Here is a 25,393-nt window from a genome sequence, read left to right on the forward strand (position 1 = left end):
ACTGTATCCCTTAAGTTCTTTCTAGTGGAATACTCCACTGTTCATTTTTAGATGCCTTCATCTTCACTTTCCAGAAAATCACATTGTCTGTATAAGAGCAATTCTGAAAATTTTGGACTGCAGAGTTTAAATATTACTATGGGAAGATGTCTGTCCAATTACATTCAGACTAGATGAAAATCCAGCAAATATGCAAAGCACTAAATATCCAAATCTTATTCAGAATTGAGTTAAACCTGCTGTTATTAGTCTACAGAAATAAAAAGTAAGTAAACAAGTTGAAAATAATGAAAAACCATGACCTCAGGCTCTCACTGAGCAAAACAGATTCTTGAACAAAAAAAAAGTGGGTGCACTAGAATTTTCTTCAAAATACATAAAATTTTCTTCATTTTTTTTTTTCGAAATACACTAAAGCAGGAGAGAAGTTACACTAGCAACCAAAAGTGGAGGGAGCTTATAACTGACATTTCAACATCCCAAGAAAAATTTCCCTCTAAACACTTGAAACTGACTATCAGAAGTGAAAAGGCAGATGAAAAGAAAATCCACAATCAGTAACATTGGAAAGTTGATATTAAAGCAGTACTCTGGAGTTCCTTGAAAAGACCCATAGATCCTAGAACATCTAAGGAAATAATCTTAGTAGAGTACTTTGCCACTGTTCCTTGGCTATATGGGTTCTTGAGGATCCTGCTTCACTATGTGACTTAGCTGAAAATGGGCATCAGTACTCCTTTGTATGTGCTATGATCATATTTAGAGGAATTTTCAGTGTCAAGAGTTAAAAAGAAAATAATTGTTTTCTGTTCTTGATCAATGACTACAATACAAATGAAAGGGTAAATACTGTTAATTAAGAGCTATGGCAGTTGCTGAAGTTTAAGAGATCAAATGAAAGAAGTAATATCAAATGTAACTCAGTAAGAAAAAACAAAATGCATCCTGTGAATGTAAACAGATATGATTGATCAATCATTTATGGTGCCGCTTGGTCTTCCTGAGGTTGTGGTTCTAGCAAGGTCAACAACTAGGTATCCCTTTTTTTCCTTGCAGTACATCCAATGTGGATTGTAAAATATCTTGTTCCAGCCATGTGTGTGATTTAGAAATGGGTAGGTCTATATGGAAGGTGGTCCCCACCACTTTATTCTTTTACAGGATTCTCCACTGGGCACTAGGGTGAAGAGAATACATCTAGCTTTTACTCACTCAGAATCTTCCTATTGCAAATCTTGTTTACACTATTTAATTTTGTAACCCTATTTTTATACCCCCTGCACACCTCAAAGTTTCCACTTTGGATGAAAAGAAAATATACACATTCTTACTCAACCAAAACTTCCACAGATTGTTTTCAGCTGGAGTTCTGCTGAAAAGAAGAGGAATAGGACTCAGATGAATATAGCTTGAAAAACTGTAAAGAGCACTATGGTATATGTCAGTTTTGAGTAAGTTGTTTCCAACCTCTTAAAACTTGTCAAACCATCTGATAGGGTAGGTCTTTGGAAACTGGAATGGAACATTTACATTTAAGCATTTTTAGAAGTAATTTTCTATTTTTCTTTCATGTAGTTTACTTCATGTTTGGGGTTTTTTTTTGTATGCAAAATACAAAAATACATTTGTATTCATAAAATCAAACTTTTTAGAGACTCTTTTTTGAATATGGAATTGTAAACAAATTTGAGAATAAACTTGAATGCAGTAAATCAGTGCACTAAATGTGTAAGCTGCATGCACTCTCTCAGTAAAATGTGTTTTCTAGAATATGGCTAAGTGAAAATGCCCAAACATTAAAGGAAGCATAAAGCTGAGAAAACCAAAATTTCTCAGTTCTTTTTCAGCTTTAGTCCAAGTTTCCCATTAAGAATAAGCTTAATTTGAGAAACTGTAGGCTGTTATTGTTGCAAAGCAGTCCTCCTTCAATAAGAAAGTCAAGACATTTAAAACAAAATTAAATTGCCAGAAAAAAAAAGGAGAAAATTTTCAAGTAATAGATGTTTTCCTGAAAAAAAAAGCACTTGCTGGTATTTTATTTAAGAATGACTTTCTGGTCACAAGAAAGAGCCCAGGGCAAAATGATTAAAACTGTCATATAAAATTTCATGAGAAAATGTCCATAATTTATGTCCAACTCTGCTAATCTGTTTTCTATCAAAAGGAGGCAAGCAATCAAGTTGAGGAGTTAATCACGTGTTTCTGGTTGTCTAGACAAGTGAAAGTGATCTCGGAGACATTGTCCTAAGGACCATGGACAGTTCCAGGGTGGAGCGGCCCTGGGAGCACGCGTGGTCCAGGAGGGTGAGGAGTCCTTGCCCTACAGTGCAGGAGACGGATCCCTGAGAGGACAAAGCTCTCATCTTCATCCTTCCAGTTACACACTCACGTCCACAAACAAATATTCCTGTGTCTTTCTTTTATCTCATTACTGTATAGTGCATCTTTCCTACTCAATAGTCAACCAAAATGATTTCTGGCTGGTACTTCCTTTTGTCAGATTGTAATGTATTTTTCAATTATTCATTATCTACTCTCTCTGCTTAAAAACAAACCCAAACAGCAATCCACCACAACTTTCTAATAGCTTCGTGTTGCTTTTCTTTTAAATTCTTTGATATCTTCCTATTCCTATGTTCTTCATTTGTTAGTTATCAGATGCTAGGCTCTCTTTCCTGTGCTGACAATTGTCCTGCCTACTGTGTTCCCCACCTATCCATCAGCAGGCAGAAGATACTTCACATACAATGCCCACAGAAATTCATACACTCAATTCAACTTGTTTGTTGGCTATAAATATAAATTAACCCCAGCTAATTTTCCCAACACATATATTTGCTTCACCCAATCTTTCACTGCATTCCCTCCACCACTTTGAAATATCCTGTAAATGATTATTGTAATTTTGTAACTTGAAATACAGCTATTACTGCTACCATACATTCTCTGCCCCAACAAGGGAAATAATAGGCATCAAGTTGACTTATCGGGAGAAAGTGGTAGAAAAAGCCTGAACACATTTCAAAGCACAGTGTTGTAAGAAATGAGGAAAAATTGTGTTGGATGTGGAATTCCCTTTCTAGACAGTTTCAACTGTTCTAAACAAGATATTAAAAATACCCGAACCCAAACCAAAACCAATTAGTGGGCCCCATCTCAAACTCTACTGCCCCGTCTGATTGTGCATTGAAGGCAGAATAACAGGTAAGGGGACAAGTGAGAGACACATACGGAAGTAAACCATATTAAAAGAAGGATAAGGGAATATTTATCTTCACAGAATTGTTACCATGGCTTGCTGAAACTCTGTAGAGTTTATAACCTTTTTACAACCAGCCAGCTCTTCAGGAAAGGCTGGACATAAAGTAAAACTCTATACACCAGGTACAGGGGGTATGTGCCTATATCCTATACAGTTGGACATATATTCATAAAAGAAGTGAATTCTCCTCTGCCAGATCATGTTAGAGCCTAGTTCTTATGGCAGTTCAAGTTCTGAATTCTTCCACACTAAGGAAGATGGGGTGGGGGTTAAGTAAATATGACTACAGCCATCAGTATTATCATTTTCAACCAAGTATTTAAGCACACACTTAAAAAGCAGCATATGTGCCCTGTGGAGTCAGGACCCACACAAGATTACACATTTTTATATTTATGTATTTATACAATTTGAAATACAACATTAATCTGAAAAAGTGCAAATAGCAGAGGATTTAACTGTGCCTTATACCTGTATTCCACAGATGTTGATGGGTGTTTTGCCCTGCTAGTAGTGGCAAACTGGAGCATGACAAACTACAGTAAGGGTCATGTTTTAGATCACGCAGAAAAGGTCTTTAAAGGCAAAACCAGTGAAAACAATCAACCTCTTTTTCTTGTAACAGATACATATGCTTTTATTTTGAAAATAAAATGTAAAGTAAATAAGGTATTTTAAATATTACATATTTTGTGGCAGACTTATTTGTTTTTCCATATGGGAAAGGTTTACTTTGCAATTGAAACTTTCATTTTTGTTTCTTAGGAATTAAATTCAATTTGATGTCCTGTGTGACTACATCAGTTCAACATTTTTCTGGCTATAAATAGCCATGATTTCACAGAGACATTTATTGAAGATACTACAGATATTTTTCAGAGGTGTGTTAAAATGAATGTTCACAGAGGAAGTAAATATCAAATAATAAAATCAAGTCTTTATATGTCATGATTAGCTATTCCTGTCAAAAATTAAGGACATTTTTTACCTTCTTCAGCTGTCTACGGAATTTCCCATCACAACCATGTGTATCATAAACTGTAATTGTTTTATGACTAGTTTTTTAAACCAACATCAAAGTGAGAGGTGTCAGAAGCACAAATATATTATCAAAGCTATCCTGTGGCTGGAGACAGGGTCAGTCCTTTCCTATCTGAAGCACAGGAAGAACTTCATCAATTTAGAGAGGGAGAGGAGAGGTTAGAAAAGTTTGTTTTCTCCATATCAAATGTAACTGGTGGTGATAAACTGAAGTCAGGTCAGAAGAAGCTCTTGGAGAAAATGAGTACATTGGTCCAGGTTAACATTGTTTTAAGCTTTCAGTAATACTAAGCTCAGCCACCCTACTGCCAGATGGGTTTGCAAAAGCACGTTCTGAAGCACAAGGGAGAGAGAAGCACAGAGATATTGACACTTATTTTGTAAAGAAAGATAAATAATTAGGACTAAAGGCCAGATTTTTAATCTTAAGGACCCATCTTTTTCATTCATTCTGAGAAACAGGTAGAATGCTGAAATGGCCATGATCCATTTCTTTCGAAGTGCATCTATTATGCAGAGTGTGGGATGTAAACATTCTTCTGTAAATCCAGGTCAAACTGTCTGGAGGTAGGCACCTTCACTGTCTGGAATCAGCAAAGCCATTCAGATTCAGGACTAAGCATACAGCTGGTGAAAGTAGCAGTACGTGCTGGGGCACTTGAAGAGGGATGGAGAATAGAGATCCAGGAAAGGTCACTTCACGGACTGTTCTTCTAAACTTCTACAGCGCTTAGCATGCATATTCACACATAGAATTGCCAGAAGGCTTCACCTAAGAAATGGATGTTTCTACGTCCAGACCACTGTCTGCTGCATTCTCACTTAAAAACCGATGTCTGGTTATCTTCACAAGCTCTATTAAGTGCCAACAGCGGTGTTCAGAAGTCTCAATGGGATATACCTAATTAGCAGTACGCATACACTGTGGGGAGTGCAGCAGTTCATGCACCTCTTCTGTAATTTGTAGAGTTTCTTACAAAAATAATAATGACTTTCCTAAATCCCACTAATGAGAAGAAACATTAAGTTTGCAGTGATGGATATGTCAACATCAGCAATTAGATTTTCTTTTTTAAAATATTATTATTATATAGCAGTGTCAAATGTCAGTTATTTTCCTTTGTGATAATTTTTTTTCACTGAAAATACTGAGGTGATACATGTTTTCACAGCATGGCTGTGGGGAATCACTGATCTGTGCTGCAATGCTATTCTTATATCCAGATTCTGGGTAAATATGGATGGGCTTCCTCTTCTATTTTTTTTTTTCATGGAAAAAACCCTACTTTCTCCATTCTTTCCCTCCATTTCTTTTGTGTTACAAAAACAAGGTCTTCCAAAATTGTATATGCTAATGACATTTTAAGTAAAGATGAAATGTAGAATGTAAGTCCTAAAGTAAGGACTCACTATTAAAAAGGCAAAAACCCAAAACTCAAACTCTGAGCTACATTAAAATCAAGCATTGACAGCAGAAGATCTTTTCAGTCCTTTTTAAAGTAGTCTTTATAAATGGCAGTGATATTGAAGTATTCTCATTAATATTTTTACCAACGTTTTCATAGGCCTGACCTATTACAAACACTAAAAACAAAGGGATAATTTTTTGCATGTTTAAGTGAATATCATGTCAGTCTTTCTACATGGAAAATGTGGAAGTTTAACCTATAGACCTTTTCTGTCCTTTTTAATATTCACTAAAAGTAATACTGTGTTTTTCTATGCTTGTAATTGTTCATTCTTTTCTAGAATTGAATTTTAACTTTCTGGAAAGCAGTATTTTAAATTAAGTGCCTATAATGAAGTGGGCAGAGAAAACAAGGTAGGAAAAACCATCTGTACATAAAAAGAAAGAAAAAATAACTCACATGTTCCCTTAATTACATGCCTGCTTTGCTGAGACCTGTGTTAAAAACACATAAGTTCATAAGGCTGTACTGGAGCCCTGAGAAAGTACAGTGAAAACCAGAATTTAACAGCCTGTTCATGGAATGCCGTTACTATGTAATGGGTAGTTACAGAATTCATTGGTGATGGTTGCGTGTGCAAGTAACGCAACTGGGAATGAAAATGTTCCCTTTCATGGCTGTGGCATTTCATGGTTCCTGTTTGGATTATCTGTCTCTGTTTTGTCTGTGAAATTGTTGAGACTAATAAAGAGCACCATTTTTTTTTTTTGTCTCAGAACCAGCATATTGGATTATTTGTAGATACCTTGTATGCAGTTACATATAGAAACTATCAAGAACTAAACACTCACTTCATAGATAAAGTAAGCAGATTCTGTCCAAATATTCACTGTCTGCAGGGTCAGGAGAATTCTCCCTTTCAAAAAATTAGATCAAGTCCAACAAGCTGTGAACAACCTTCAGATAGATTTTGCAGTTTATAAAAAGAAATATATGGCACTGTGTGAGATAAAGGTATTTCTAGTATCCTATATTGTAGCAAGTCACTGACATGATGACTTTAGAGAAGGATGCTATTTCTCTCTTACACATTTGTTGTCCTCTCATCAAAATGCATAAGAAAACAGCAACAGAAATAATCAACAACATCAGCTAGGATATCTGGACCCCAAAATTCCTGCCTTTATGTTGAGGAGGAGGTAAGTGTAAATCTTATTGTTGTTATTTAATTGTAGTTCTAGCACAGTAGAGAGAGCTGTGTATGGTCTGCATCTCCTGCAGCAGATTCAGTTAGAATGGGAATGTCTGGTAGCATTCAAAAGACAGTAACATACATCAATTACGGTAGTCGAAGACAGACTTGGACACAAGATAGCAGCGTCACTTTCTTAAGGCAGTCTGTAGAGTTCAGTTCCCATGTCTGTGTTGCCCAAATATTGCACTAAGCCTTCTGGAATATTTATATCCAGAAAGTCCTGTTAGCATGGTTTTGGTAAAGCTAAATAGATTCTTCTTCATGGAAGTGAAAAATGGCACGCTAAAGGTAGTTTTTTGCTTCGATTTGAAGTCAAACCAGGAGCCTCACTGCAACTGCTCTTCTTGCTGACCACATCATAACGTTTACCAAGTACATCTGGCTTCTGTCAAATCTTGGAAAACAGCAGCCTAGAAGGTTGCCTGTGATTGCAACAGGGACCACGAAAACCAACTTTGGGGAAAGTTAAGAGAATAACAGCAGGTCAATTTCCATGTTTTCAGCATGAGGCCACTACTTTGTAATCACCTCAGTGATTCAGTTAGTTTTGCTAATGCTTTCAAGAATACAAGGGCAAGCAAGAACTCTCAGTGCTCTTAGACTTGCCACCACTGACGTGACTTGGGCAGCAGTGGCACTTGCCTATCTGCCTACCTGCCCTTCCAGAAGTTCTCTATATCTGAAAGGCTAGCAGAGAAAAATGACAGGAAAAAACAGAAACTGGCTAGCAACGCCTAACATTTCATGAGTCTCAGTGATTTCTGTTCAAATTGGAAAACAACTGGCTCCTTGTTGGGAAAGTTTAAAGAAAGCAGGCAAGTAGTTATAAGCTGAAGAGGAAAATCAGTGGGTAGTGTTTCAGTGAGCAGCTCTCCGGAGCTCTGCCCTTCACTGACACCTATAATTATCAAGGCGTATTTTGCTACTGGAATGTCAGGTGTCGTTGGCAGAACCTGAACCCGTGAATAGACTGAAGAGCTCTCCATGCATTTTGATTCCTTCCACCTGATCTACTCTGCTCTGTTATTATTTCACGGTTTCTCTTCTTCTTCAGTACTTACAAAAACACATGGAGCAAGTTAAACCCTGCGTAGCTATGTAAAAGACTACCATCTAATGCTTGATGTGAAGTGGTATGAGAGGTATTTGAGGAGTATTAACATTTTCAGAGAATGCTTGTTTAATATATCTTATCCTGATTAAAACAAAAGCATATAGGAAATATAGAAAGTTTCAGCACATTGGATGATACAAGGGGAACTTCATTTAGCTGTTTTCTGATGAGAAACTGCTCTGGGCAACAGAATGGAGCCTGTGATGAAAGTAACTCAAAATATTGGAGGAAATGATTATAATATACTGTAAGTCAGAGTGATTTTTGTCCTCTTCCTAGAAGTCAAAGCAATCTGAGTTCTTGATTATCAATTCATGGTCAGCAAGAGGATACCACTTAGCTATTCTTTTATTTTCTGTTTTAATTTTATTGTCCTAGGAGAGGCACCCTTGTGGTATTGCTATTCTACACGCAACAGACATAGCCAGTGAACTAGCCAGAAATGGAAGTATATAGCTGCTCCAGCAGAATACAGAGTAGGTGGGCCAATTAGCCCAAATGTTGTACCATACTAAGATGTACATCAGCACATGTTTAACGACCTGGCATCTGCAAGAGGCTGGGACAACATCCCAGCCCAAGCAGAATTAGTCTGAATACCTCTAATGCTGCAGTGCAAATATTAGTTATGGGGAGCTCACATGTGCAGAATTTACAGTAGTGCAACGTGTCACCTATGATCCGGCCAGTATACCTTAGTCTAGAAGCAACGGAAAAAAAAAAAAAATCCCCCAAAACACATATAATTTGCTGGTATCAAGCTTTTATGGGAACCTAAGTTTGAATAAAATTTGCCAAAAGACCAACAATGCTCTCAGATTCCTGTTCCTCTATCCTTCATATCCTCACATTTTGCTCCAGTGAGCAACTCTACCTTTGGTGTCTTCTTAGTGTAGTGTATTCATAATGGTGAAATATCCAATACATCTTTGTCGCCTCACTTCTATGCTTTCTGGCACTGTGATACACTGGCCTTCTCTCTAGTGTATTGTAGTGGATTTTACACCAGGAACTTAAACTTCCTTAACCATCTCACAGGCTCCTCTGCAAGCCCTGCTCTAGTTCTGAAAAAGAGCAGAAATGTATTGGGACACTTTTATGGTGTTGTACCAAACCATGCAAAGCCAAGAATTCTGAGCAACTCTGAGGGCACTGCTTTCACTGATGAAGCAGGTCTTTTCAACTCCTTTTGCACAGCTCAACAGAAAGCCTGAAACCCAGAGTCAGCTGGCATGTTCTGCTTGCCCTTTTAACAAAAAAAAAAAATAAAATAAAAAAAAAAAATTATTGGAAATGGTAGATCAGACCTGCAAATGAGAAGACTAGATAACAATAACAAGAAAAATGAAACATCCCACTGTGATGCTGGAACATTTCAGAGCCCTGTAAGAACAAACAGTTCAATCTCATTTCCTCTTCCCTCCCCTTGGTCTGTCAGATGCAGGCAGTCCTATTCTACCTGGCAGCTCCCTGTCTGAGCAAGAAGCAGGTTACAGGAGGTGGTGACCACTATTTTGGACTGCGAGGACGCCTCTGTGTCCATTCCAGTTCTGTTCTTACCTTCTTTCCTTGGACTGCCAGCAGGGGTGAGGGTTCATACCACATGTGAGCCAGGTTCTCAGAGAGTCAGGCTAAAGCAATACTAGACCAGCTGCTTCTCAGTGAGTTTCCAGCCTGCAGCTGCCCTCAGTGTCCATGTAAAAGGTTCCAGCTGTCCAAGTCACCACCCTCTTCTACCTTGCCTATTTTCCCTAGTGACAGATACAGTTTTCTGCTCTGGATTGAGAAATACACAGCTGTAGGCTATCGTTTCATGTTTTTCAAAGCATTAGCAGTGAAGACCAATGAAATAATTCATTTGTATAATAAATGTAACACTTTTAAATGAAAAACTTACAGGGCATACACAATAACCTGTTTCTAAAATGAAATAACTCTGTTCTTTTTAATTCCCTTTCCTAGCCAAGGCATAACAGGGGTTAGTGCACAGTATACACTAATTGCCTACATAATTTCATTTTATGAAACAAAGCGCTTTAAAAAAATTATAGGGTTATATAGAAGCCTGTGAAACTACTAAGTCAGCTTTGTTTTTCAGCCTTTTGCAATAGTGGCAGTGGTTTAGATGTTGTATGAACTGTAAACATTTTCTTGAGGGAAAAAATATGTCATAACTTTCTGTTCAGGTATCTGCCTGTGTGCTGATGATATATGCTCTTGTTCTATAATAATGTTTGCTTGTGGTTTTTTTGCACCTCTTTCTCTGCAAGAGAAATTGTTTTGTCCTCCTAGCCCCACTTGGTAAGCGAAGCCTCTCCCCTTCCCTGGCTTGGTGTCTCTCATCCTTGAACCTGTGTTGAGCCAATCATTTTTCTGGCAGCAAAGAGATGAAGAGAGCTCCTTCTGTGCATCTCTCAGGTCATAAGCCAGAACAGCCCGGGGAGCACTGTCTGTATTGCTTCACTGGGATCCTCTCTCAAATCCTTGGTGTCAGTAGCGCTAGGCTACAAGGCCAGCCCATAAAAGAAGTTTTACTACTGGCTGAGCAGTAATGTCTTTTTTTTTTTTCCTTTCTTCCTGTTTTGCTGTCCCTCAAAATAAACAACAGGAGGGGAAAAAGTAGACAGCAGGAGGCAAAAATACAGTGGGAGCTGCTGTTGCCGGGCTGTAACCCTACTTGGATTTCTCTGTGTCAAAAATACATATCAGCCACTAAGGTTGAGTGGTGGCAGTTTTAATGTGATGAGACCGTGATGACTTCGGACCTCCTATAAAATGCACAAACCAGAAATCATGGTGGATATATAACCTTATCATTGTTAAAAGAGAGCGTATCCTCAGCAGACGAGACATCTGGGTGCAAAACAGATCACAAGGGCCTAGATTTAGCTTCAAGATCTTAGCTTTTACAATACTCCTTTCCAGATAGTACAGAAATAGATTTATTAGGTATATTTGCCCAACATGTTAGGGTGTTCTCCCTTAATTAAAAGCACAGCCAACCCCTGATAGCATCATATTGCTGGGACAAAATAAAATGATATTATCCACTACAGCTCTTATCCCGGCTGCTGGGTACATAACGTGGATTAAGGGGGGGAAGGGCAATTTTGAAAAATTGCAATACAATAGCATGCCTGTGATCTCACCTGATTGAACCTTATCAGCTTTTAACATCACTGGTGCTCTTCCTCTCTTTTTTCTTTCTTCCTCTCTTTTTTCTTTCTTCCTCTCTTTTTTTAACATGTACTAAAACAGCAAGAAAAAAATCTTTCCACAGCACTTATTGTAATTATTTAGCCATCACAACATGCAGATTCAAAAGTTGTGACCCGAGAGGCAGTTAACACTGGAATCTAGAAGTTGCTCAGAGTTACGCTTAGCGTGAAAACAAGGAAAAAACCAAAACACAGAAAATCTGATTATCGTAACACGTTGCACAGTGAGAGGCAGATCTCGCATAATATAAAATCAATCCACCTAAATCTCTTTGTAGCATGAGCTATTTCTGAGATGGGCAGCAAGGCTTTAGCGTGAGATAGGCTGAACTCGCTCTCTGTGTGCAAGCGGCGAATAACCTGCCTGCCTCAGGTGCCATGCTCAGAATGGCTAATTCTCTAATGCGCATATATTTTACCTAAGCACAATTTTAAAAAGTTTTTGGGTTTCGTGTATATTATTAAAATTGTGGTTTGCAACGCCAGAGCCAATTTCTTGTTCTCCTGGTGAGGCTGCAGCTTGCTGCGCCGCAAATGTCACCGGCAAGCCGTTTGTTAGGGCTGCGCTGCATGCCGGTTAATCTGTTTACTTATGCAATGGTGGAAATGTGACCTGGCTATTGTGGTGATTAACAGAGTCAAATATCCTCACATTAACTAGTGAGCTGGGCAATCAGGCTGGATTATTGTTACATTCAATTTAAATTACAGTGGCATGACAGGTCCTGAGGTATTTAGTAACGGATTTCACAGCACAGATATGCTTCATGTGTAATGAATAAACTCTGGAGAGCAACAAAAGGAAAAAAAATAAAATAAAAAGGTATTTTATGATCATTGTGAAAAATTTATGGAGTGTAGCTGGCATGAAATTCTATAAAACGAACTGGCTCCAACCAGTCCAACAACAAAGCATGCACTTTTCTTCCTGCTGCTTATGAATTATTATTACCGAGTCCTCCTATGTTTACTCATTAGCATTGAACCCTTTGCAAAACTGTGATTCAAAATTAAATTCTTCTTAATTGAAAATACCCCCAGTATGCTGGGAGAAAAAATGAAGGGGGAAAATGGCAGCAGCACCGCAACAGGCCAGTTAGCTCCGTGATAGTCAGAGGGGGTGGCTGCTCTGAACTTGAATGTTATTCAGAATTCACAGCCGGACTATACGAAGGAAAAAGCAGGTTTCTTTCAAGTTGTTCTGCACACTGACATACATATAATTTAAATATTTAGCCACCGGTGTGCTGCTGCAGTGCGTTAGCCCACTAGCACCATAGTGCATTAATTCTGCTCTCTGTACGACTTGCTGACTTTGACCTGTTTTACGCTCTGTGACTGAATAACACATAGTACTTTGCTTGGGGAAAAAAAAAACCCTAAACAAAACACACTATGATCTCAACACACATTGGTTTCAATTAACTTTTAACCATTTGATTGCACTAATTCTAGGCTGTTAGTTAGCTATTCCAGAGCTGACTGTATTGATTTTGAACAGAATAAGCTGAAGCACAAAACAAAGCATGTGAAGACTGAATTTTCACAAAAAAAATCTCCCTTCTCTCAATCTGTTTCATTGCTTACCTGCAAATATTTTTGCAGAGGCTGTTTTGATACTTATTTTTGTAACGGAAAAAGTCCTGATGATTTCAGGAAAAAAAATAATTAGGATTTCACCTAGTATGATTTGGCATTTATTGAAGCTTAAGAAAGTGATGCTATGGTACAGAACTGTTGAAAAATGGCTTATATTAAAAGGTACAAAAAACTGCAAATAACAAGTGTCAGTGCTGAAAAGATTCTGGTTAGCAAGGTGTTCATGCACTGCTTGGCGGACTCCGACTACGGAAGAACTAATCCTCATATGGGAACCTTGCTTTTGCGATCTTGCATGTACCAATCATTTAAAATGCTGTGTAGGAGAACCGAGAGTACAATGAGGTTTCATTTAATTGCAATCCAATATAAAGCCTTTAAAATCTGGGAATATTCTATAAATGGAACCAGAGAAGAGGGTGACATCTGTGCTGCAGCTTTCAAAGGAAGCTCACCTTGGCATGAGCATGCAGTGGTAAAAGAAAAACAGTGGGCTTTCTGCTCCAGCCTTTAACCTGAAGATGCAGAGTTCAGTTCCACCCTGGCCAGGATCACTAACAGTCCTTCAAATCCAGTCCTCTTTGAGCATCACTGTGAGCTCACCTTTGCACCTCCTGGATGCTTCTCCATTGCAGGCAGTCCCTGTCAAAGACCTTGTCCAGGAGTGAGATTTAAAAAACAGAACCATGAGGAGAACAGATGCACACTCAAGCTGGTCTATGCTGATGATTAAGAAAAAGTTATTCTGTTCAATAAACTTATGAGAATGGGTACATTTGGTATATAATAATGCAATTCCTTACTCTGCAGCGCATTTGTAAAGTATTTGTGGTAAAAATTTTCACAGAGAATACCCTAAACTCTGGAAAGTGTAATTACTGGCCATGTGTCCCAGTGATTCCTGCAGTGCTCTGAGCTCCCACTAAACTACCCAGGAACTACAAGTGCTACAAACACCTCTTGTGTTACAATTGCTTTGTATATTCCTTTTGAAAAACGTGGCTTTTCTTAGACATACCAATGTCTAAGTCAAGAGAAGGATTTTAGAGCTGCAACTCTAAAATCCTCAGCCCTGCCAGACATGCTCTTTTCCTGCAGTCACGTGCAGCTCCCCATCTGGCAAGACGCGGCTGCTGAGCTGAGTCCTGTATAAAACTCAACACCTGTTAAAGGATTTTCACATTGGGAAACCTGTATTTTAAAAACATTTATTCAGAAGAAGTCAGCAAGCTGTGGACCACTGAAATTTTACACTTCATCAGCCTTAGTGTTGTAGTTACTGCTGTAAAACATTCCCCTCCCATTAGAATTTCCCAGGAGATGGCATTTTACTAAAAGATGTTCATATGCTACCCACTCCTCTCGAACCAGTTCGTCACAGCACACTGACTAGTCTGAGGAGAGGGCAGAGTGAATCTTTGCCTCTCAGAGCTAAGTCCAGCTTTCAGGCCAGCTTGTTTATGTAGACAGTGATAGGAATGGGTCATTTTGCCATTTCACCCTAAGGCAGTCACCATTGCTGGAGACTTTTAACATCCTCCCTCCCTATAACTGTCACATGAGATGAAGTGGGAAGATACGGACGATATGGCTTGATGTTCTCCTACCAATCAATAGCCTCAAAAGTATGTGTAAAAGTCATCTGACCAGAGAGTCACTGCTGTGTAGGAGGCATGGATAGAGTGCCAAATAGCAGATGCTTATTGAAGATTCTAATGATTTTAGCTGGAGAATGGATCCCCAGGTCCCTTAATTCTGCAGACTCTTCTTTTAGAAAATAGCAATAAATAAATCTTATGCTTTCCCTCTGTTCAAACTTATCTTTAGGGCTTTTCTGCCTCCCCGTGACATAAAATGATATGGTTCCACTATGCAAAACAAGAACATTATGCATTATCTGCCTTCCTGTGTCCAAGACATACTTGCTCAACCCAGAAGTATCCTGTCACATCAGTAAAGTTAGTAACCTCAGGTGACCAAAGCATTAATACTTTATCCGTCTGAGCTGGCTGTGTATCACATCTATTGCCTATAGAAGACAATATAAAGAGGTTTGTGTAAGAGGCAGGAACCCTGCAAGCGTGATATACTAATACCCTAATCTAAATTACGCACAGAACATGCATGATGCAGAAATGTGTTTGTGCCTCCTATTTTAAATGATTTCTCTGCAGTAAGTGGCAACAATCTTCCAAAAAGGAGATACACAAACAGTCGACAGCGATCCCCTCATTTAGAGTCCAATGACTCACTTGGTTAACTGAGATAGTTGCTAAGATTGCATAAAGATAGACGGTTAAAAAAAATGATGGAAGTAAATTTTCAGTGAAAACATAACCTTTTCTGTCTTGCTATAAATTCTGTCCAGACCATAAATCAGTATCAGTTACATGCATTAAAATACCAGCTCTACAATTTGGAACACAATGCCCTCCCTCTTGCACATTTTAAAGGACGTGGCACTGTGTAGAGAGAGCAATAATTTCCTGAAGATTCATGAGCAAGGTAATTTGGCATACCTGGTGCTGCCCAAGTTTAAGTTACTATAAATAAAAGAGAAAGAGTTTGTCTACGCAGCTGTGTGTGTGGTGCCAAGGCATTCGGAAGAGTCAGATGCTGTGGGCATCTAGTTCATATTCTCTGAAGCATCACATTTCACTGGGCTGCTTGGCAAAAGAAAAGTTTGCAAATGTTGTACGGTATTGGGAAAGAGCCTGAAGTCACTGCAAACATTTGAGAAGGTGACAGTAATATCTTTAAAGGGCTTCATGTCTTAGCAAGGGTATTTCTTATCACTTATATAGTAAAACCATTCTTTGGATGTCAGCAGAATGGACTGACTGTTGGCTGAAGACTGACTTTGAGGACTGCTTTGGTTTGGATTAGATCCAATCCAGTCCATGGGAGGAGGAGTGGCGGTGGGGGAGGGGAAATTGCACCAGGTTGCTTAATTAATCCGGATGCTTTGTTCATTATACCTTGAACTTCCTCAGAGGACAGGAACAAACTAGCTTGCTCAGAGTAAAATGAGTATAACATCAACAAAAAGCAAAAGGGGAGTTAGGGGGTGGAATTATTTAGAGTCATGAGCCTGTATCTGAGCAAAAAAAAATGTAAGGCAAAATCTTCTTAGAAGTGTTTAAACTGCAAAAAGTAGGCACACAAGCATGTGCAAATATCTGCACATGTATATGTGTAGAAATATACATTATGACCCTACCTAAGTGTAGTGAAGAATGAAGCAGAACCCTTTGCTGTCACTTTTTTCCCTCAGAAACAGTCAGATGAGACAACATTCAATGAGTATGTTTCAATGGTACAGGCTCTGCACCTGCATCCCAAGTAGCTGTGCAAATTATCCTACTAAAAAAGAATGGGGGTTCTGAACAGCCAAAGTTCTTGTTTTTTCTGCTTACCTGAGTGGGAGAGAGGGAGAGGAAGAGGGAGGGAAGACTGCTTCAAACCACCCAAAGATGCCATAGAAGCTAGGAAATGGCTGACACAAAGCCTCTAAGATCAGCAAAGATGTATTTAGGTGATTCCCTCTTCAGGGGCAAAAGCTTTGTTTGGTGATGGTGAGTGATTGTCTCTTAAAATAAAAAAACAGGAGAGGGAAGATGATAGCTGCAAAAAGGAGATTCATGGAATTTGCACGCACCTGCATGAGTAATTCCCATGTATTAAATCATCTGGCTATCAACAAGCTAAACCCAGGACTCTTTTCTTTGACTTACCATGTTAGTGAAAGGACAATTGTGGTCTGGAAAGCCAACATCAGAATAGTTAGAACTGCACTCTTCCAGGAGCTTGATGTCAAATGTACACAGATAACAGAGGATACCAGTACCTGGACCACCACCCCCAAAACATCCCCATGGTTTCTAATATCAGCTAATTAAAAAGCACTGCAGTGAGCGATTCTGCAGTGAGCGTGGCCAGCAGGTCGAGGGAGGTGATTCTCCCCCTCTACTCTGCCCTGGTGAGACCCCACCTGGAGTACTGTGTCCAGTTCTGGAGCCCCCAACATAAGAAGGACATGGACCAGTTGGAGAAGGTCCAGAGGAGGGCCACGAAGATGATAAAAGGGCTGGAGCACCTCTCTTATGAGGACAGGCTGAGAGAGTTGGGGCTGTTCAGCCTGGAGAAGAGGAGGCTCTGGGGAGACCTGATAGTGGTCTTCCAGTACCTCAAGGGGGCCTACAAGAAAGATGGGGAGAGGCTGTTTAGTAGGGACGAGGGGTAATGGTTTTAAAATAGAGGGGGGTAGATTTAGATTAGAAATTAGGAAAAATTTTTTTACGATGCGAGTTATAGAACACTGGAACAGGTTGCCCAGAAAGGTGGTGGAGGCCCCATCCCTGGAAATGTTCAAGGCCAGGCTGGATGAGGCTCTGAGCAACCTGATCTAGTGGGGGATGTCCCTGCTCCTTGCAGGGGGGTTGGACTAGATGACCTTTGAAGGTCCCTTCCAACCCTAACCATTCTATGATTCTATGATTCTATATCCACTTCTCAAAAGTCATGGTTGTGACATGGTACTTCCAAGAACAAAAGGACAGGGAAAGAAGAAGCACGCATTGCCCTTAACCTAAAACCAGCCAGTTCAGATTAGGCGTGAAGCAGATTATGAAGTACCACACCTCTAATGCTGCCTGGGTCTTCCCATCTATATAGTTGTGCTAGACTGGCAGTGGCAAGAGATAACAACCCAGCATCCGAATAACCTGAAAAAAAAAAAAAAAAAAGGAAAGTAACCCTCTAGGGCATATATCTAATTTCAGAATAAGTTTAACTGAGGAATATTTTTTCCAAGAAGTACAAAAATTAGCCTGCCATCTCACTTTGCACTCTCACTCTGAAAATGCATACCTAAGGACTGATCAAAACCACACAGCCTCAGACTACACTGTTCCCTTCATGGCAATTCACAATGAGAAGTTGCGGCTATCCAGCCAGCACCTATAAAATGTGTATTTCAGGATTGAAAACATCTGCAGATTTAGTGGGATTTGACATCTCTTCATTCTTGTCGTTCTTCTCTGCTGATTGCGGACAAAGAACGAATGAATATGAGTGGAAAATAAAGTATGGGACATACAATGGCAGATCAACTGCAACATCCTCTGTTGCAGTACCCTCCTCTGTGCAGTATGTCTTGCACTTATACGGAAGAATTAAAATAACTAGCATGATGAGATTTCTTGGCCAACAAATGAAGACAACAAAAGAATTCTGTGCGTGTGTTGCCTTCCAGACATTTCCTTCTCTGGGGCTGTGTGGGTTTTGGATAGGTGGATGTCAACCACCAGCACAGCAACAGGGATGAAAAAGGAACAGTGTCCCTTTCACACAGACTGGCTGCCCATGTATAGATTCTACCCACTGCCTCTGCAGTCTGAAATGTTTTTTTCTCTCAGTTACTTCTTGCCAGGTTGCTTTTTGTATTCCACATTTCCTCAAGAACACAGGACTAACAATGTAGTAATAATATATATTGGTATAATACAGCTGGTTTCGTCACTGAAGCCAAATTCTGCCCATTTGGCTCTGTGAACTTTCCCTTGGAGCTTGCTCCAAAGCCTTCTCACTGCTATCTTATTTGAAAAACAAAGCCACTGAAAGACATCACACCTGGAGCAGTAGAAAACTACCAAGCCATGATCATTCCTTTTCAAAGCTCGCAATTATTGTCAGTCCCCTTAAAATTTGTGAATAAGGTTCTCTGAAAATGTTTGTGTACCTGTGAATTCAGTACGATCAATTTTGATCATAGACTGGTGTAAATCCATTGACTCAAGTGGAGTAGGTCCTGATTTACAGTAAGGAGAGCCAGGACAAGCATTCCTTTTTTCCTTTTTCTTTCTTTCTTACTTTTTTTTTTTCCGCTGTAAACATCGATCTTACCCAGAGTGTGGAACCATGAATTTTCTTCTATCTGCCCCAGGCTTGGTTGATTTTACTATTTTCACAACAAAGTAGCTGTTAAAATTACGAATAGTGTCTCTTCTTGCAGTAACCCACCTTTCATTTTCACTATGAGTAGCACATAAGTTGATAGAAATGCACTAAGTGGGTTTGGTGGAGGAAGACTCATTCCCCCTCCTCCTCAACTGCAGACATAACCCTGCGCTCCAGGTACACCTGAAGTACCTCTTCATTAACAGAAGTCACACACACTGATGGCTGCTGCAGGATACATTCAGATGCCTGAGTGCAACAGGCAAACAGGGACAGTTCTCTGTACTGCAGGTCAGCTGTGGCCTTAGTGTAGACATCTATAGTACAAAACTTCCTGCCTACAAATCTCTTCAAAAAAAGCATCCTGCACATGGAATTAGAGGGTTTTTAAAATACTTTTAGAAATGGGGAAAAAAAAAGCTATGCTGTTGGGATTTGTAAAACTTGCATATGACTACTGAACATCCTTTTTCTGTCTTCCAGTCTTCCACTTACCCAGGGCTGAATTTTTTTACACACTTACTCAAACCTTTGCTCTACAGTATTGTTTTATGTTTTATATATTGCAACAGTGAGTTTCATCCTAGTATCTGAGCCTGCTGAAGAAAAAATTTCTTCTTCTTCAAAAGCCTAGGATATTTCATCTTCTCTATCCTTTATTTAAATAAATATTATTTTTCCCTTAGGTTTTTTTCATCTCTCCTTCATCCCTAGCTCCTTTTCACTGCATTGTGCGAATGCTATCAGTGTGACCCTAACATGAGAGCTTGGTAGGAATTCTGAAAAAGTTTTGAGATAAGTCAAAATGAATTTGTCTAGCCTCAGTTCCAGTATTAATTAAATGTAGTGAATGAACAGTGCCTTTTGCTGTTAATACATGAATAATCACCTTGGGAAACTCCTCTTTTACAAACAGAGAAGAACATGTTCCCTGAGGTTGCTTTGCCATTTTTAAAAAGTGATATTTAACATTGCTACAAGCAATTTGTTGTCTAAAAGAACTGATTAGCACAGTTGTTGTCCATCACAGTATGCTACACTCCCAGTGTTAAAACATTAGCCAAGTGCTATCCTATAACCATTAAACTACCTTCAGTTTCAATCAGTTTTCTAATACAGCCTGATTAACAAAGTTCTGTTTACCCATATGGGATAAGGTGACTGACCAGATGTTCTGATTTTAAAAGATCTGTTGGTGTCCCAGTGATTTCCGCTGGGACATTGAATTGTCCCAGATTTTCCTGCTGAGAGCTTGAGCAGCACAAAAGTTGCTTGCAAGGTAAAGCCCCTTTAGCCACTAAGGAGTTTGGAAAGAAGGATTAAGGGAGGATCCCCCTCCGAGAGTTGAAGATTCATCCAATGTGCCTCAGATTAATACATGAGTTATTATAAATAACTGTGCTGGTGTCCTTTGCTGGAGAGAAGGTACAGGAAAAAAAAAAAAAAAAGAAGAAACCCCCCCAACTCTGCAGCCTAGAGCAACTTAAGGAAAACAGGCTGCTTTTCCTGATGTAGATCTGTTGCTCACACTACATGCAGAACACTGAGGAATTCTTAATATACTTTGCTCCGTGGTGGTTTCTGTGTCTGTGTATGTATACGAGGTAAAGGAGGAGGGCAAGGGGGAAGGAAAAGGAGAGAGAGAGAGAAAGAAAGAAAGAGAGAGGAAATCCTCTTTGTCCTGTGAAGTGCATCACACAGACCTCCTGTGTTGTAATGTAAAACCGCCGGGGTGGCTAGAATGACCATATGCTGTGAATGTGAGTGCTGCGCCTGTTTAAATGTAAATTCCCTCTGTATCAGAATAAAAGAATATCTGTTTAATATGGAATGAAGGCAGTTTGGCAGGATATGCACTACTTCAGGTAAGCCAGAATAAACAGTAACATTGATTAAAAGAAGCCCCCTATTCTGCACCTGTCATGGTCACCTCCTTTGCCACAAAGGCCTCACTGGTTTATTTACCTGTAGAGCTGTTACAATATTTTGCTTTCTAAAGAGATTTGGAAGCCACCTGCCATACCTCTGGCATTCTTTAACAACAAAGCTCTTCAGGCTCAAGTGCGGGAGCCCATTGTTCTGCTCCACAGCATGGAAAAGAAGATGAATCCAGAAGCACAGGATCCAAGCAGAAATTATTATTGATTTAATCACATAATCAGCAGCAAACACTTCAGGCTAAGATAGCAAATCCATAACAGCCTGCCCACATAACCACCCTTACAAATTTACCAGCAAACCACTGCGCACACTTAGCAAACAAGAAGAGCAAGGGTCACCTTCACTTGGCGGCAAAATATTGACATTCCTAAAGCTTAAATATGTTTTGAGTTAAGTGTTATCAATCAGTGATAAGAGCTGAATGTCTGTTAAACATAACTACATTGGCAGAAGGATTATAGAATGCTTTCTTGCCATAATCTAGAAGCATCTTTCAGACAAAACTCTGCTTGAAATCAATTGTGCACAAGGAGCTGCCTGCTGAGACCCATTCAGTGTCATACAAAAGAAGAGAGAGTCTCCCTGTGATCTTTAACCATAACCGGTTATCTAATGAGACCAGGGCTTTAATTTCTTTTCACATCAAACATAGAATCAATGCTCTGGATTCAACAATGTGTGTAAACAGGCCGTGAAGCCATCTCTTCAGATGGCAGCCAATTCAGCCTTCCAAGCCCCCTGGCATATTTATTTCAGTGAATCCCCCTTTAGTTCCAGGTAACTGCTCCCATCATGTTGCTGCTGGCTCCCTCCTTGTGTATGGCAATGCGAGCTCACTATTGTCAGACACCTTACACTGCCAGCATAAAACTTGGGGAGCTGACTCTTGTAGGAACGCTGGAAAAAGTATTCTCAGGCTTCTTTTCTAATCAGGTTAGCAATCCTGTCTCAGCTTTCACAATTCCTATGGGCAAATGGTGCTGCAGTCCATCTCCCCCTCATACCTCACTGTCAAATGGCTGGATACTGCTTTCACTCAGACAAATACGAACCTGGAGTAACATCACAGTAGTTTACTTCAGAATTACACTGGCCTAACAGGTGACAACCTGGTGCGAAGAGTATAGAGCAAATGTTGGCTTGGAAAGCCTAGTGACATTCCAGAGAGGATTAAAATGAGGTTCAGCAAACTGATTCATTTAGCCCTCGTCCTAGTCTAGGATATTTACAAAGTGTTTGTAAAGAGGATATTCTATAGCATCAGTGTCTATTCTTAAAGATTTTGAAATTTTGTTCTGCACGTAGCAGGGCAAATAGGACAGCTCCTCCAGCAGCCTGACCTAAATAAAGAAAAGGACTTTCCCTACATTTTATGCTGCTTCTATCTTGTACCCTTACTGAGAGAAATATGGATGGTGCTGTTGTGTGGATCTGATGAATAAAAATCCTGTATGTCAGTTTCTCTACTGTGTTAGGCTGTGCCATCCTGATGCTCATAGTCTGTGCCTGCCCTCTTACCCAGGCTTGCTGCTGCAGGAGATGTTGACGTCTCTACGCTTTACTGTGGCTATCAAAGCACTTCCATCATGGAAACCAAGACACCATGAGCTTCAGCCATCAGTGATCTACTTGGGTCCAAGTTGGCTGAGCTATGACTGCAGTTGCCAGTTAAGACCTCACCTGCCTTTTCACGTATTAAGTTTCTAGTAATACATGATATAAAAACTACTCATTGAAAAAAAAGTAACAAAACATTTGATTTAATATCTAGGAGCTTGCCTGTGAAGGCTGAGACTGGAAGTATCTGTACATAACAAAAGTATATTGAAACGAATCATGTTTTAGCTTTCTCGTCAAAACCTGTCTTACAAGCTTCAAAGTGGGTCAAGTTTATGGATTGTTTAGCACTTAAAGAGTGCTGTCCTTCAGACAAACTGCTACTGTACTGAGCTGCTTTGAACATCTCTGGGCTCTGTTTGCTGGAACTGATTTGAGGGTTCAGTTTTTTTAGCCATTACGGTAAAAACACCAGCCAGTGGGTAGAGACTAAAGGCGGGGTGAAACCAGAGTTTCCTTCCTGCACTTTCCCTTGAGCCCCATGGCTTTTCTCCCCGGGCCAAACTGCTTCAACAACCCCAAAGCTCCAGAACAGGGGAGGAGAGGCTGCCAAGCTGTCCAACACTGAACTGTTTCAACTAAAGTGGAGCTGAGAAGCAGCAATAGTGGTACTGTCCTTCTTTGTCCTGAGTAGTGGCATGAACAGAGAAGTTGTGGCTGCTAGACCTGGATCCCAGTAGGGAGGCACCACAGAGGCAGCGAGGGAAAGGAGAGAGTCAACTGGGGGATTTACAGGGATGGGAGAAGGAGTCTGTTCGATTGAAGGTGGCCCAAGAGACTAAGCCCAGAGGCAACTGGGATCTTTGCCTCTTTTGTTAGTGCAGCTCCTAGCGCTATGGTGGTGTGCAGGCTTTCACAGTGTGACTGTACAAATGGATTAACAGTTTAAATGGTACTATGGAGACCTGAGCAAACTGTGGAGAGAAAACTGAACTCACCCCTAAAAAAGACACAAACCAAAACCCAAACCCCCTGCATTTAGCAAATATCTCAGAATGGATGTGGAGACACAGATATTGAAAAGTAGAAATAATTTTAGTTGGGTTATAACAAAAAAAAAAAAGAAAATCAAACAAACACCTAAAACCAAACAGCTTGTATCTTCTTAACTTCTCTCTTTTTTTTTTTTTTGGGAAAGAAGGGAGATTTTACTATGATACCCTACTACACTACTACATTTTTAGTAAGCTATCCACAAGTCACCTGGGAATTGTCTCAGATCCCTCCCATCACCAAACTTATTTCAAAATGGAACTGGACAAGGCCTTAAGCAACATGATCTAACTTTGAATTTACATTTACTTTGGGCAGGAGATTGGAGCAGAGACATTCTAGAGTTCCCTCCTAACGCCAATTGTTTTATAGTTCTATGATTTTTTTTTCCCAGCAAAAATGTTGGCTCAAAAAAGGAGGATTCTGCCTGCTGGAAGGATGATCCAGTATCAGCCATAGGGAAATAAAGCTACACTTTGTTGCAGAGCTTTAAGGCCATCATTCAGAAAAATGTTTACTGGTTAGGATCTGCTGAACTCTGAGTGTACTAATGAAGGAAGATAGCATTAAGCGGGTCTCACAGTGCTTTGGCAAATTGGTGCTCAAACACATAAATATTAAGGAGATGCAGAATAGAGACCTTATTATTAACAGGTGACCTTAGGAGAAGATTCATGGTGCCAGAAACTTGAAAGATGAATTGAGTAAGCAGGGGAGAAGAAGAAGAATCAACAATCTAGAAAAAAAAAAAAAAAAGACCAGAGCAACAGGCTTTTTTTTCCCTGGACTTGCAGTTCTATTACAAATAATGATCACGGTAGAAAACTTAAAGATCTTTCCATGAGTTACTTCAGAAAAGAAGCAAAAGGCTCCTTTGTGTATCTATGAAATATCTCCCAGCAGATTTTCACAGTAAGACTGTGAAAAGGAAGTAATACCACATATTGATACTGCGTTATAGAAATAACACGGTATATTATGACAGAGTGGTTTTTTCTATATATTCATTTCATTAAAAAATCTTTTTTATTGATTCTCTGATTAACACTAACAACCATAAAGACAATCACAAACAAATATAGACATAAATCAAATAGATACTGTATAAACAACTGAACTTAATTTAGCTTGCCCATAGAAATCATTATGCAAGAATACCTGACATGGCACATACCCAAGTAATGGAGAATCTGAAAGATAACTATTGGAAGAGAATAAAGATACTAAAAAAGATTTTTTAATCTGAACACAAATATATCAAATACCTGTAAACTGACATAATATGATGAAGGCCAAGCTTGATTACCTAAATATAAAGCTCTAAATCCATACTTAGGTGTATTAATAAGAGTTTTATTTTTCAGATGTGCTAATCATTTATAACCCCCTTGATAAGGGAGGATCAAGCCTTAACTACACAAATACCGCACCAAAAATAACACTACATTGTCAAATAAATCTGTTAGTGGGATAAATTAACATATTTATTGAAAAGTGTACATAAAATGATCTTAGCTATTTGTCTTCCACTGGTGATTCTTTCTATGGTTTACAATACTACTGTAATTTGATTTCCAGTGCTTAACTACGTTATGTGAGAAATGCCTCTGAAGAAGTCAACATTAACATTTCCTCTTAGCCCAGGAGATCTAGACTCTGTTTTCCCTCAGCTGAAGCAGATGGAAGAAAACAGTAGTAAATAAAACAATATTTTGACCTTAAAACTTTGAAGAAATTTACTCTTATATTGTTGGTAAAAATTGGCATTCAATTATGCACAGAATAATTTGGCAGTGTGTTTTGCTTGGGCATCTTACCGTTAAAGATATATTATTATAATATATCATTAAATTGTATGCATTTATTTTAACTTTAAAAATATTTTAACTATTATTCTAGCTTTCTCAAATATCACATTATTTATGCTGAGGAAGAACATCCACTGGTACAAAACCAAGAATATCAAATGGCAGGTTTTAATGTCAA

The sequence above is a fragment of the Chlamydotis macqueenii genome, chromosome 2 (assembly GCF_036417535.1).
Source record: "Chlamydotis macqueenii isolate bChlMac1 chromosome 2, bChlMac1.mat, whole genome shotgun sequence".
Classification (NCBI taxonomy): domain Eukaryota; kingdom Metazoa; phylum Chordata; class Aves; order Otidiformes; family Otididae; genus Chlamydotis; species Chlamydotis macqueenii.